The sequence below is a fragment of the Oncorhynchus mykiss genome, chromosome 2 (genome assembly GCF_057628025.1).
Source record: "Oncorhynchus mykiss isolate SJ-2025 chromosome 2, ASM5762802v1, whole genome shotgun sequence".
In the NCBI taxonomy this organism is placed as follows: domain Eukaryota; kingdom Metazoa; phylum Chordata; class Actinopteri; order Salmoniformes; family Salmonidae; genus Oncorhynchus; species Oncorhynchus mykiss.
In genome coordinates this window covers 83,505,462-83,518,293 of record NC_143023.1, presented here as the reverse complement: position 1 = coordinate 83,518,293, position 12,832 = coordinate 83,505,462, and the positions used below count along the sequence as shown (strand labels likewise).

The 12,832-nt window shown below is 42.9% G+C and overlaps 1 pseudogene across 1 annotated transcript in view; it reads right to left on the bottom strand.

Annotated features, from left to right (window-relative positions):
* LOC110502224 (neural-cadherin-like) overlaps positions 1 to 12,832 on the bottom strand; it is a 105,921-nt pseudogene that overhangs the window by 8,437 nt on the left and 84,652 nt on the right. The window contains exons 29-31 of the transcript XR_016490523.1: positions 2,819 to 3,083; positions 1,400 to 1,589; positions 61 to 311 (exon numbers count right to left, since the gene is read on the bottom strand). The product of XR_016490523.1 is annotated as a neural-cadherin-like (transcript). The remainder of the gene's footprint in view (positions 1 to 60; positions 312 to 1,399; positions 1,590 to 2,818; positions 3,084 to 12,832) is intronic.

The window sequence follows — 12,832 nt, the reverse complement described above, 5'->3', positions numbered from 1 at the left end:
GTGAGGATGAAAGATGGTATGGTCACCACAGGTAGTAGATGACATAGTCCATATAGCTACCTAGGAAGGCCAGGACACAGATACTGATGGCAAACGCAGAGCTGAGGCTCAGCGTGTTGCTGTCGTCGTTGTGGTACAGTGCCAGAGAGACCTCACAGTGGAGCCCGCGATAGCCCTCCGAGCAGTGACACGAGTACTTGGAGGGGGAGTGGGCCACACAGGTGCCATGGCGACAGGGCCTGCTGGCGCACAGCGTGTAGACGCAGACCTTGCCCGAGGCATTCTTCTTCATCATGTGACCAGGGGGGCACCTGTGGAGATGCAAATGATGAAGAGGTTGTGGTGACTGATTAGGCTATCATTGGATTGAAAAAAACTTTAAATTAGAAGGGAATAGTCAACCTGGCACTGTGAAAATCTATAGGTACACCCTTAGAAAAAAAGGTGCTATGTAGAACCTAAAAGGATTCTTCAGCTGTCCCCATAGGATAAACATTTGAAGAACACTTTTTGGTTCCAGTTAGAACCATTTTGGGTTCTATGTAGAATCCTTTCCACAGAGGGTTCTACATGGAACCAAAAAAGGTGGGGACAGCTAAATTACCCTTTTTTCTAAGAGTGTATTGTTTCTGATAGCTTTATCTGATACAATGTTGTCGTTTCAGAAATACAGTTGAAGTCGGAAGTTTCCATACACTTAGGTCATTAAGCAAAGCATTAATCTCAGTAACAGTAGCCTTGTTGTTCCATGTCCTCATTTCTGTCAGTATATTTCCGCCGCTCCTGAAGATAGTCTCTACAAGCTTAGTACCCTGTGTGGACATCCCATAGTGATGAAAGGCTTTTGGAGTAGTTTTACACGCTCTGATCCCAGTCAGTACGACAGGAAGCACTGGAGTCCTGGGGTGTTTAAAGACACTGCTGCCGAAACACTCCCTGTCACTATGATTAGAACAGGGCTTTATTCAGCTCAGGTTGACACACGGCTAGGATTCTCAAAAGAGCTAGAGAGACAGAGAGAAAGAGAAGAGAGAAAGACAAAAGAAGATTGTCCCTGTCTGACATGGCCAAGGTTGTAACGTTCAGGACAGGTCAAAACAGGCCATGCTATAGACTACTAAGCCTTGTCCAGTTGTTAAGCTGCTACATACCTAGTCCAGGTACAACTGACGTGTCTTTGTCTGGGGGGATGTTTTCTGCTTGAAGAGAAGTCAGTGTCTCTTTGTTATACTGGGACAGTGAATGGCCAGTGTGGCATAATTCAAGGAGTTGTGGCCTATAACCTCATGACCAGGCCCCAGAGTTCTTCCTGAACATGTGACCTCACCTGGAAAATTGCTGGCCCTCAGTTATAGCCCAGAGTTTTTCCTTACATGATTCCCTGCTGCCATTTATGTACCTGCACTCGTGTTTCCTCCAAAGATCCATGCAGATGAAGGGGGGAGAGCACTGGTGTTTCCTGCAGGCATCTGAGGGGCAGCCTGGGGAGACCCCTTGAGAAGTGACCACCTGGAGCCCCTCAGACCCCACAGAGGGCTCCTTGGCAATGGGCATGGGCCGCCCGTTCAGCCTTAGGTCTCGCAGACATCCTGGAGGAAAAACACAGAGAGGGAAAGAGAGATAAGACAGCAATATAACTGACATTCATACACACCAGGCCTAAGGCAAAAAGCGTTTAAGTAAGTTTCATGAAGGGACAGAGACACATGAACACACAGGAATAGAACACACACACACACACACACACACACACACACACACACACAGCCCAGGGCTTAGCTGTCAGTGCGAGCCCTCTGTTTTGAAGGATATTTACTCCGTTAGTTTGGCTGGCCAGCCTCTGGGAGGGAGAGACGAAACACATTTATACAGAGGGGGTGGGGGTTTCTCCTTACATGGAGCAGGGACAAAAATGTGCAGTATTATAGCTAATCTCATGCTGTTTTTGAGGTCAGGGATTCTTGAACGATGGGACAATCTCAACTTTTCAAATATTTAACTTAATTTTAATAAAATGTGTAATATATACAGTACCTGTCAAACATTTAGACACACCTACTCATTCCAAGGTTTTTCTTTTGACTATTTTCTACATTGTAGAATAACAGTGAAGACATCAGAACTATGAAATAACACATATTGAATCATGTAGTAACCAAAAAAAGTGTTGAACAAATCAAAATATATTTTACATTTCAGATTCTTCAAAGTAGCCACCTTTTGCCTTGATGACAGCTTGCACACTCTTGGCAAATCTCGGACACATCTTTTAGGAATCACAGTTTTGACAGAAATATTCTTTAAAGCAAGAAATTACATAAGATTTATTTTTCAGTTGATATAAAAAAAATGGAAGAGTTTGAAAATGTGATCCTTTGCCCTATGCGGGGAAAGGGCCGATATAAAAATGTATAATAAATGTATAATATTCCACTAAATGTACATGTTAAGCTCAAATAATGCTACACAATACAACTATACAAATAAAGTTTCCCTTCTGGACAAGGATTGTCCCGACTTTCAAAAATCTGAGCTAATTTCCTTTTATTCTACACATTTTGTCCATGAGGCTGAGAGAGAATTTAGCAGTTTTAAAGCTAATTTTGTGTAATATTTTAACATTTATTATGACATGAAATAAAAGGAGGGCCCCTGAGCCCCCAAAGTTTGTGGGCCCCCAGCCTTGTGGGGGTTGGATGGGTGTGTGCTACGCTATTGGAGGTTAGGTGGATAGTACAGTATTAGAGGGCTGTACCAGGGGGCAGTACCAGGGGACAGTACTAATGGTCAGTACCAGATGGCAGTACCAGTACCATACCTAGGAAGCTGCGGTTGTGTCCTGAGGGGAAGGAGTTTCCCAGCATCACCACTGATTGGTCGATGACTATCTCCTGACTCCGCCCAGGAGCGGCCGTAACCTCCCGCCTTCCACCGCCACCGTCCAATTGAAGGGTGAACTCTTTGCCATGACGATCAAGCTCCACCTCATGCCATTCTCCATTGTCAAGGCGATGGAAGGGCAGCGTGAGGTTGTAGGGTCTGTCACCCAGGTTGTAAAAGACAGCCAGTAGCCCCTGAAACATCTGAAATAAGCAGAATATATCAATCAAATTAAATAATCCAAAATGGCTATAAAAATCACAGAGTTCGCCTTTAAAACATGCAGTTCAAAAATGGCAATGTACAATTAAGAAGGCAATTTTCTATTTTCTATTTTCAATTAAACCCATTGTATTTGATCATGCTTCACAAAACTGCCACGGACATCAATTAATTTAGTCCAGAGGGAGAATATCACAGACAACAATTATCCACAGCAGCTAAGGCTGAGCAAACACTCTGCACTGGAAATAGGGCTGAGGGGGGCTGCTGGCTGCTTCAACTGCAGTTTGTACATGTCCATCCCCTAATTGGAAACTGTGGAGCAGAGATAATTCAATACTGTGTTTTAATATATGCAGCAATATAGCACAGCTTGTTTTAACTATTGCTCCCTCAGCATTGTCATCAGATCATAATGCCAACATTCTATTCCCCCGCACCCCTATGGACCCCCCCCGGGCAGCCTAAGCAAACAAAAGACAATGAACTCAATCGATCCCAACTTTGAACAGAATCCAACCATGCAAACATTTCACTGCAAAGGAAAAACTGCCAATATTTTATTGAGTAAAACCTTACTATTTGACTTATAAAACACCAGCTAGGAAAATAAATAAAAAGCCTCTTAATAAGCGATGAGGGTTATAAGCATTGATTTACACCTTTACACTAACACTCAACAAAATAAAGCAACCCTGTGGGTTATAAAAACACGTTGAAGGATGCCATTATGTAAAGATAAAGACACATCAACAGGAATGAGAAAATGTTTCAGAGACCTAAAACTCGACAGTCCCCGGTAACCTTGTTAATGTCTAGTTATTCATTCAGCATGAGCGTCATCCTCCATTTCCACCCCTTCTTACCCATCAGAGCAAGCAGGCTGAGGTTCTGAGAGACAGCCATGTAAATTGGTCTTGTTGTCAGGATCTACACTCAAGTGTCTATCAGAGAGCACTGATGCTTTCCTAAACAAATGCTTCAGACAGAGTATGCTGCTTTTGCCAGAAAACTAGCGTTTTTAAACAGTTCGCCGACTCAAAGATAAATACATTTTTGTCAAAATGTTATTATTCATATAGCCTTCTTCTGTTCAATGATCTCTACCTATATAGTACTCTAAATACCCAAATTCATGTTGTTAAGTTCAAAAGAATACAAGACAAACATTGCTGACTCCATTCAAACCAATTACGGTTCGGAACTTTAAAGCCAATTATCTCAGAATCATTATTTTGCAGACATAACCTTATAGTCCCAATGTTTTGATATATGGGGCTGGTAGGCAGAGAAGGGTAGAGGGGGGTTGCTGCTACTCTGACTCAGATATTCCAAGAGGAGCAATAGCAGTGCTATAGCAGTGAGACTGCATGTTGGTGCTCTCTCTGACACCAACAAGCTGTTGGAGAGATATGTTTGTCACGAGGAAGCAATAGTAGGATAGAGCCATGGAAACAGCTGACCTGTTTGGGTAGGTGTTCTTGCGTGACAGACGCTAGCCGAGCAGTCTCCTGCCAGGTGTTGTGGACACACTGTCACTCAGAGGCCAAAAGCTCCTACAACCATTGAACCCCAACATCCTATCTCCACAGAAATGGCATTCACACTCAGAAAATGTGTTCTATTTTCCTGGCAAAGCCAGACAGAGAAGAGCCTTATGAAGAAGCAGACACTAAAGGTAAGTTACATTGATTGAAAATGCCACTTCATGTTTTCCAGTTCAAACAGGGTACACAATTCGAGCAATCCACTGAAAAAGCTCTCAATAATAGCTTGAAGGACAAAAGACAAAATTGGCTCTTTCCACTGAAGACAGCTCTTACGTCCAACTAATAACAGCTACCCACTTTCCTATACCCTAATACTGAAGGAGAGATGTGCTTATCACGAGACAGTAGACACTAGACACTGAAATAACCCTGAAAACTGTTCTGTAATGTTCCATAGGCACATCTCAAAACAACCCTAAGGCAATATAAATACACTCCGAACATACATATAGTACCCACCCTGTATTCCAAGCCTGCTATTACTCACTCTACTGTTAAGAAGTCAAGCCTACGGTTGAAAAGGGTCGGAAACTTTCCGGTAAATTTCCAGAATTTTCCATGGGAAGTTAAGCCCTGTAATTTGGGGAATTTTGCTTTAATTCATAAAAAAAAAAAGTTAGCTTATAACAGTGAAACTTTTTTGTGGGATACACAAGGCAATTCTAGGTCTTGTTTTGGTTAAACTATCCCAAATTCAATGGAATTGCAACCCTCTGTGTACACGGTGCACTTCCATGCTCTGCACATACATGTACAGCTGATTGTCAAGCTATTGCACACTGAAATGCTATTATTAAGACCACACTACTACACTGTCTGAGCCAAGGACTACATGTTTTCTGGTAAGTTTTGGGTTATAATAATTTCTAACTTGTTAACAATTTCTGCTAGTTCGTTTTTGCTACCATGTGGGTTTTAGCTTGCTTGAGCCTGCTAACTGGGGAGTGTTAATTCACCTGTTTCCATACATGTTTCATGTTAAAACATTTATCTTACAAAGGAGTTGTTTAATCTAACTGCTTAACTATTTGTCTGTACATGGAATTGTATTAGTTTTTTTTTTTACAATTTTTTTCTAATCTGGGAACTTTATGATATGTGGAGACATTTCACAGCAGCTAATGTATAAGACAATGTTGTGTGCATTTGCAAATACTGTGCCAAATCATATGTGAAGAATGTTACAAAGATGCAGAATCATCTGGCCAAGTGCATACATCAAATCAAATCAAATTTATTTATATAGCCCTTCGTACATCAGCTGATATCTCAAAGTGCTGTACAGAAACCCAGCCTAAAACCCCAAACAGCAAGCAATGCAGGTGTAGAAGCACGGTGGCTAGGAAAAACTCCCTAGAAAGGCCAAAACCTAGGAAGAAACCTAGAGAGGAACCAGGCTATGTGGGGTGGCCAGTCCTCTTCTGGCTGTGCCAGGTGGAAATTATAACAGAACATGGCCAAGATGTTCAGATGTTCATAAATGACCAGCTTGGTCGAATAATAATAAGGCAGAACAGTTGAAACTGGAGCAGCAGCACAGTCAGGTGGACTGGGGACAGCAAGGAGTCATCATGTCAGGTATTCCTGGGGCATGGTCCTAGGGCTCAGGTCCTCCGAGAGAGAGAAAGAAAGAGAGAATTAGAGAGAGCATATGTGGGATGGCCAGTCCTCTTCTGGCTGTGCCGGGTGGAGATTATAACAGAACATGGCCAAGATGTTCAAATGTTCATAAATGACCAGCATGGTCGAATAATAATAAGGCAGAACAGTTGAAACTGGAGCAGCAGCACAGCCAGGTGGACTGGGGACAACAAGGAGTCATCATGTCAGGTAGTCCTGGGGCATGGTCCTAGGCTAACTGGGGAGTGTTAATTCACCTGTTTCCATACATGTTTCATGTTAAAACATTTATCTTACAAAGGAGTTGTTTAATCTAACTGCTTAACTATTTGTCTGTACATGGAATTGTATTAGTTTTTTTTTAACAATTTTTTTCTAATCTGGGAACTTTATGATATGTGGAGACATTTCACAGCAGCTAATGTATAAGACAATGTTGTGTGCATTTGCAAATACTGTGCCAAATCATATGTGAAGAATGTTACAAAGATGCAGAATCATCTGGCCAAGTGCATACATCAAATCAAATCAAATGTATTTATATAGCCCTTCGTACATCAGCTGATATCTCAAAGTGCTGTACAGAAACCCAGCCTAAAACCCCAAACAGCAAGCAATGCAGGTGTAGAAGCACGGTGGCTAGGAAAAACTCCCTAGAAAGGCCAAAACCTAGGAAGAAACCTAGAGAGGAACCAGGCTATGTGGGGTGGCCAGTCCTCTTCTGGCTGTGCCAGGTGGAAATTATAACAGAACATGGCCAAGATGTTCAGATGTTCATAAATGACCAGCTTGGTCGAATAATAATAAGGCAGAACAGTTGAAACTGGAGCAGCAGCACAGTCAGGTGGACTGGGGACAGCAAGGAGTCATCATGTCAGGTATTCCTGGGGCATGGTCCTAGGGCTCAGGTCCTCCGAGAGAGAGAAAGAATGAGAGAATTAGAGAGAGCATATGTGGGATGGCCAGTCCTCTTCTGGCTGTGCCGGGTGGAGATTATAACAGAACATGGCCAAGATGTTCAAATGTTCATAAATGACCAGCATGGTCGAATAATAATAAGGCAGAACAGTTGAAACTGGAGCAGCAGCACAGCCAGGTGGACTGGGGACAACAAGGAGTCATCATGTCAGGTAGTCCTGGGGCATGGTCCTAGGCTAACTGGGGAGTGTTAATTCACCTGTTTCCATACATGTTTCATGTTAAAACATTTATCTTACAAAGGAGTTGTTTAATCTAACTGCTTAACTATTTGTCTGTACATGGAATTGTATTAGTTTTTTTTAACAATTTTTTTCTAATCTGGGAACTTTATGATATGTGGAGACATTTCACAGCAGCTAATGTATAAGACAATGTTGTGTGCATTTGCAAATACTGTGCCAAATCATATGTGAAGAATGTTACAAAGATGCAGAATCATCTGGCCAAGTGCATACATCAAATCAAATCAAATTTATTTATATAGCCCTTTGTACATCAGCTGATATCTCAAAGTGCTGTACAGAAACCCAGCCTAAAACCCCAAACAGCAAGCAATGCAGGTGTAGAAGCACGGTGGCTAGGAAAAACTCCCTAGAAAGGCCAAAACCTAGGAAGAAACCTAGAGAGGAACCAGGCTATGTGGGGTGGCCAGTCCTCTTCTGGCTGTGCCAGGTGGAAATTATAACAGAACATGGCCAAGATGTTCAGATGTTCATAAATGACCAGCTTGGTCGAATAATAATAAGGCAGAACAGTTGAAACTGGAGCGGCAGCACAGTCAGGTGGACTGGGGACAGCAAGGAGTCATCATGTCAGGTATTCCTGGGGCATGGTCCTAGGGCTCAGGTCCTCCGAGAGAGAGAAAGAATGAGAGAATTAGAGAGAGCATATGTGGGATGGCCAGTCCTCTTCTGGCTGTGCCGGGTGGAGATTATAACAGAACATGGCCAAGATGTTCAAATGTTCATAAATGACCAGCATGGTCGAATAATAATAAGGCAGAACAGTTGAAACTGGAGCAGCAGCACAGCCAGGTGGACTGGGGACAACAAGGAGTCATCATGTCAGGTAGTCCTGGGGCATGGTCCTAGGGCTCAGGTCCTCCGAGAGAGAGAAAGAGAGAAGGAGAGAATTAGAGAACGCACACTTAGATTCACACAGGACACCGAATAGGACAGGAGAAGTACTCCAGATATAACAAACTGACCCTAGCCCCCCGACACATAAACTACTGCAGCATAAATACTGGAGGCTGAGACAGGAGGGGTCAGGAGACCATAAAGTTCCCTCAGCGGTCACAACAAGCCACGGGTACTATCTGTTGTGTGGAGACATTTCACTGCAGCTACAAGCAGCCTCTGACAATAGTCCCTCTTCTTCACTTCTATTCGAAGTGAAAATGATGAATCAGACACCTTATCGATAGCAACAGCTCATGGTCCTCCTGGAATCAGAAGTTTCTTTTACCTTTATTTAACTAGGCAAGTCATTTAAGAACAAATTCTTATTTTCAATGACGGCCTAGGAACAGTGGGTTAACTGCCTGTTCAGGAGCAGAACGACAGATTGTCCTTGACAGACACCTTGTCAGCTCGGGGGTTTGAACTTGCAACCTTCCGGTCGCTCTAACCACTAGGCTACCCTGCCGCCGGAACGTAGTCAGAGAAATGTTGATGAATGTCTTGCTTGAGCTGTGTATGCAACTGGTTCACCTCTGATGCTCACAGGCAATGTGTATTGGATGAGATTTCTGAATGTTCTTCGCCCAGCATACACCCCTCCAACCAGATATGCTTTATCTACTCATTTGCTAGATGCAGAGTTCAACAGAGTTCAGGTGAATGTCAAGGAAATGATAGAGAAAGCAGACTGTATTGCAATCATCTCTGATGGGTGGTCAAATGTTCGTAGGCACGGAATAATTAACTACATCATCTCCATCATCTTCTATAAGAGCACAGACACAAGGGACACACCTGTCTCTACATTGCAGATAAGCTGAAGGCAGTCATCAATGACCTTGGACCACAGAAGGTATTTGCACTGCTGCGAACATGAAGGCTGATTGGTCTAAAGTGGAGGAGTCCTACCCTCACATCACACCCATTGGCTGTGCTGCTCGTGCATTGAATCTGCTCCTCAGACATTTGGGGCGGCAGGTGGTTAGAGCGTTGGGCCAGTAACCGAAAGGTTGCTAGATCGAATCCCCGAGCTGACAAGGTAGAAATCTGTCTTAACTGACTTGCCTGGTTAAATAAAAAAAATGGTACTGAAAACAATGGATACACTCTACAAGGAAATGGTTAGGTATGTGAAGGGTCATCAAGTTATAACAGCAATCTATCTCACCAAGCAAAGTGAGAAGAATAAAAGCAACACATTGAAGCTGCCCAGCAACACCCGTTGAGGTGGTGTTGTCATCATGTTTGACAGTCTCCTGGAGGGGAGAGTCTCTCCAAGAAATGGCCATATCCCAGCCTGAAACCTATAGCATTAGCCATTGCACGGATTGAGTGAGACAATGCCATCCTGTCTGATGTCCAGACTCTGCTTGCAGATGTAAGAGAAATCCGTTCTGCCCTGCTCACTTCACAATTGCTCCAAGCAGAGGAAACTTCAGTTCTGAAATACATCAAAAAGCATGAAGACTTCTGCCTGAAGCCCACGTTGTACCCCAAGTATCCTGGCAAGAGCAGTGTCTCGCCACCTTGGCCTGGATGAGGGCACGGTTCTTGGCAGTCTAGCGAAGTACACTTCCAAGCAAGGGCTTTGGGATGGAGATGCAATATGGCAGTCGTGCCAACACATCTCATCAGCCACCTGGTGGAAGGGACTTTGTGGATCTGAGGCTGTTTCCCCTGTTGCCTCCATCATCCTCCAAATCCCACCAACATCTGCCGCCTCAGAGCGCAACTGGTCCTTGTTTGGGAACACACACACTTAAGCATTTAACCTGCTGACCAATACAAGGGTTGAAAAATTGGTGACCATCTGTGCAAATTTGAGGATTTGTGAGCCTGACAACGAGCTATCCTCAAAACGGTTGGAAAGTGACACTGAAGATGAGGCCTCAGAGTCTGATGTTCAAGAGGTGGACATTGAGGAGGTCCAGGGAGAAGACATGGAAGGCTGAGAGGAAGATAGTTTCTAGACTAAAGCTATAGTTATCATTTTACAGATGTATGTTGAAAACATTTGAGAGATGCGATGGATCATTGGGAACCATTCAATATTCCCTTTCTTTTGTTGTTCAGTGAATTAATCCCATGTGAAAAGTCAACTCATTTAATTATTTATTTATTTTAAAACTATTTAGTTACGATTTTATTTCTATTGGAAGGATTTCATCATTTGCAATTATGTCTACTTATTATAAGGTAAAAGGTTTTTGTTTCTGTGTCCATATGATGTGGTATATATCCAATGCAAAAAACATCTACATTTAAATGGTATTAATATTAATGTGCATATATTTCAGTTAATTCCCATATATATTCCTGTTAATTCCCATATATATTCCTGTTAATTCCCATGGAAGGTTTCCACCTCTGAATATTCCCCAAAATGTGCAACCCTAGTCAAGTTCCTCTCAACTACCCACTGCACTGAGGCTAGGAAACACTGTCACCACCGATAAATCCACAATAATTGAGAATTTCAATAAGCATTTTTCTACGGCTGGCCATGATTTCCACCTGGCTACCCCTACCCCGGTCAACAGCTCTGCACCCCCCACTAGCAACTTGCCCAAGCCTCCCCCATTTATCCTTCACCCAAATACAGATAGCTGATGTTCTGAAAGAGCTGCAAAATCTGGACCCCTACAAATCAGCTGGGCTAGACAATCTGGACCCTCTCTTTCTAAAATTATCCGCCGCAATTGTTGCAACCCCTATTACTAGCCTGTTCATACCTCTCTTTCGTATCATCTGAGATCCCCAAAGATTGGAAAGAGGGAGATACTCTAGACCCAAACTGTTACAGACCTATATCTATCCTACCCCTAAGGTCTTTGAAAGCCAAGTTAACAAACAGATCACCGACCATTTCGAATCCAATTTCGAATCCAACCGTACCTTCTCCGCTATGCAATCTGGTTTCCGAGCTGGTCATGGGTGCACCTCAACCACACTCAAGGTCCTAAACGATGTCATAACCGCCATTGATAAAAGACAATACTGTGCACCCGTATTCATCAACCTGGCCAAGGCTTTGCACTCTGTCAATCACCACATTCTTATCGGCAGACTCAACAGCCTTGATCTCTCAAATGACTGCCTCACCTGGTTCACCAACTACTTCTCAGACAGAGTTCAGTGTGTCAAATCAGAGGGCCTGTTGTCCGGACCTCTGGCAATCTCTATGGGGGTGCCACAGGGTTCAATTCTCAGGCCGACTCTTTTCTCTGGATACATCAATGATGTCACTCTTGCTGCTGGTGATTCTCTGATCCACCTTTACGCAGACGACACCATTCTGTATACTTCTTGCCCTTCTTTGGACACTGTGTTAACTAACCTCCAGACGAACTTCAATGACATACAACTCTCCTTCCATGGCCTCCAACTGCTCTTAAATGCAAGTAAAACTAAATGCATGCTCTTCAACCGATCGCTGCCCGCACCTGCCTGCCCGTCCAGCATCACTACTCTGGACAGTTCTGACTTAGGATATGTGGACAACTACAAATACCTAGATGTCTGGTTAGACTGTAAACTCTCCTTCTAGACTCACATTAAGCATCTCCAATCAAAAATGTAATCAAGAATCGGCTTCCTTCTTCCTATAAAGCATCCTTCACTCATGCTGCCAAACATACCCTCGTTAAACTGACTATCCTACCGATCCTGGACTTCGGCGATGTAATTGACAAAATAGCACCCCAGTATCTCTACTTGCACATTCAACTTCTGCACATCTATCACTCCAGTGTTTAATTGCTAATTGTAATTACTTCGCCACTACGGCCTATTTATTGCCTTAACTCCCTAATCTTACCTCATTTGCACACACTGTATATAGACGTTTCTATTGTGTTATTGACTGTATGTTTGTTTATTCCATGTGTAACTCTGCGTTGTTTGTGTCGCATTGCTTTGCTTTATCTTGGCCACGTCGCAGTTGTAAATGAGAACTTGTTCTCAAATGGCCTACCTTGTTAAATAAACGTGAAATAATAAATAATTTAAAAAACCATACACATTGCAAATTGAGAAATCACGTGACTAAACTGAATAAAAAGAAACTACACTATGAAACAAAGATAAATTACAAAGAATGTTGGGCAAAAAGGTAAACTCAGCTCCATCATTCATTGAATCAGATGGCTCATTCATCACTAAACTACTTTAATTATTTTCTCATTGGCAAGATTAGCTAACATAGGCATGGCGTGCCAGCAACAAAACGCTGACACTAAACATCCAAGTATAACTGATCAAATTATGAAAGAACTGTAATTTTTCAATTCTGTAAAGTGAGTGTGGAAGAAGTGAAAAAAATATCGTTGTCTGTCAACAATGACAAGCCACCAGGGTCTGACAATTTGGATGGAAAATTACTGAGAGTAATAGCCGATG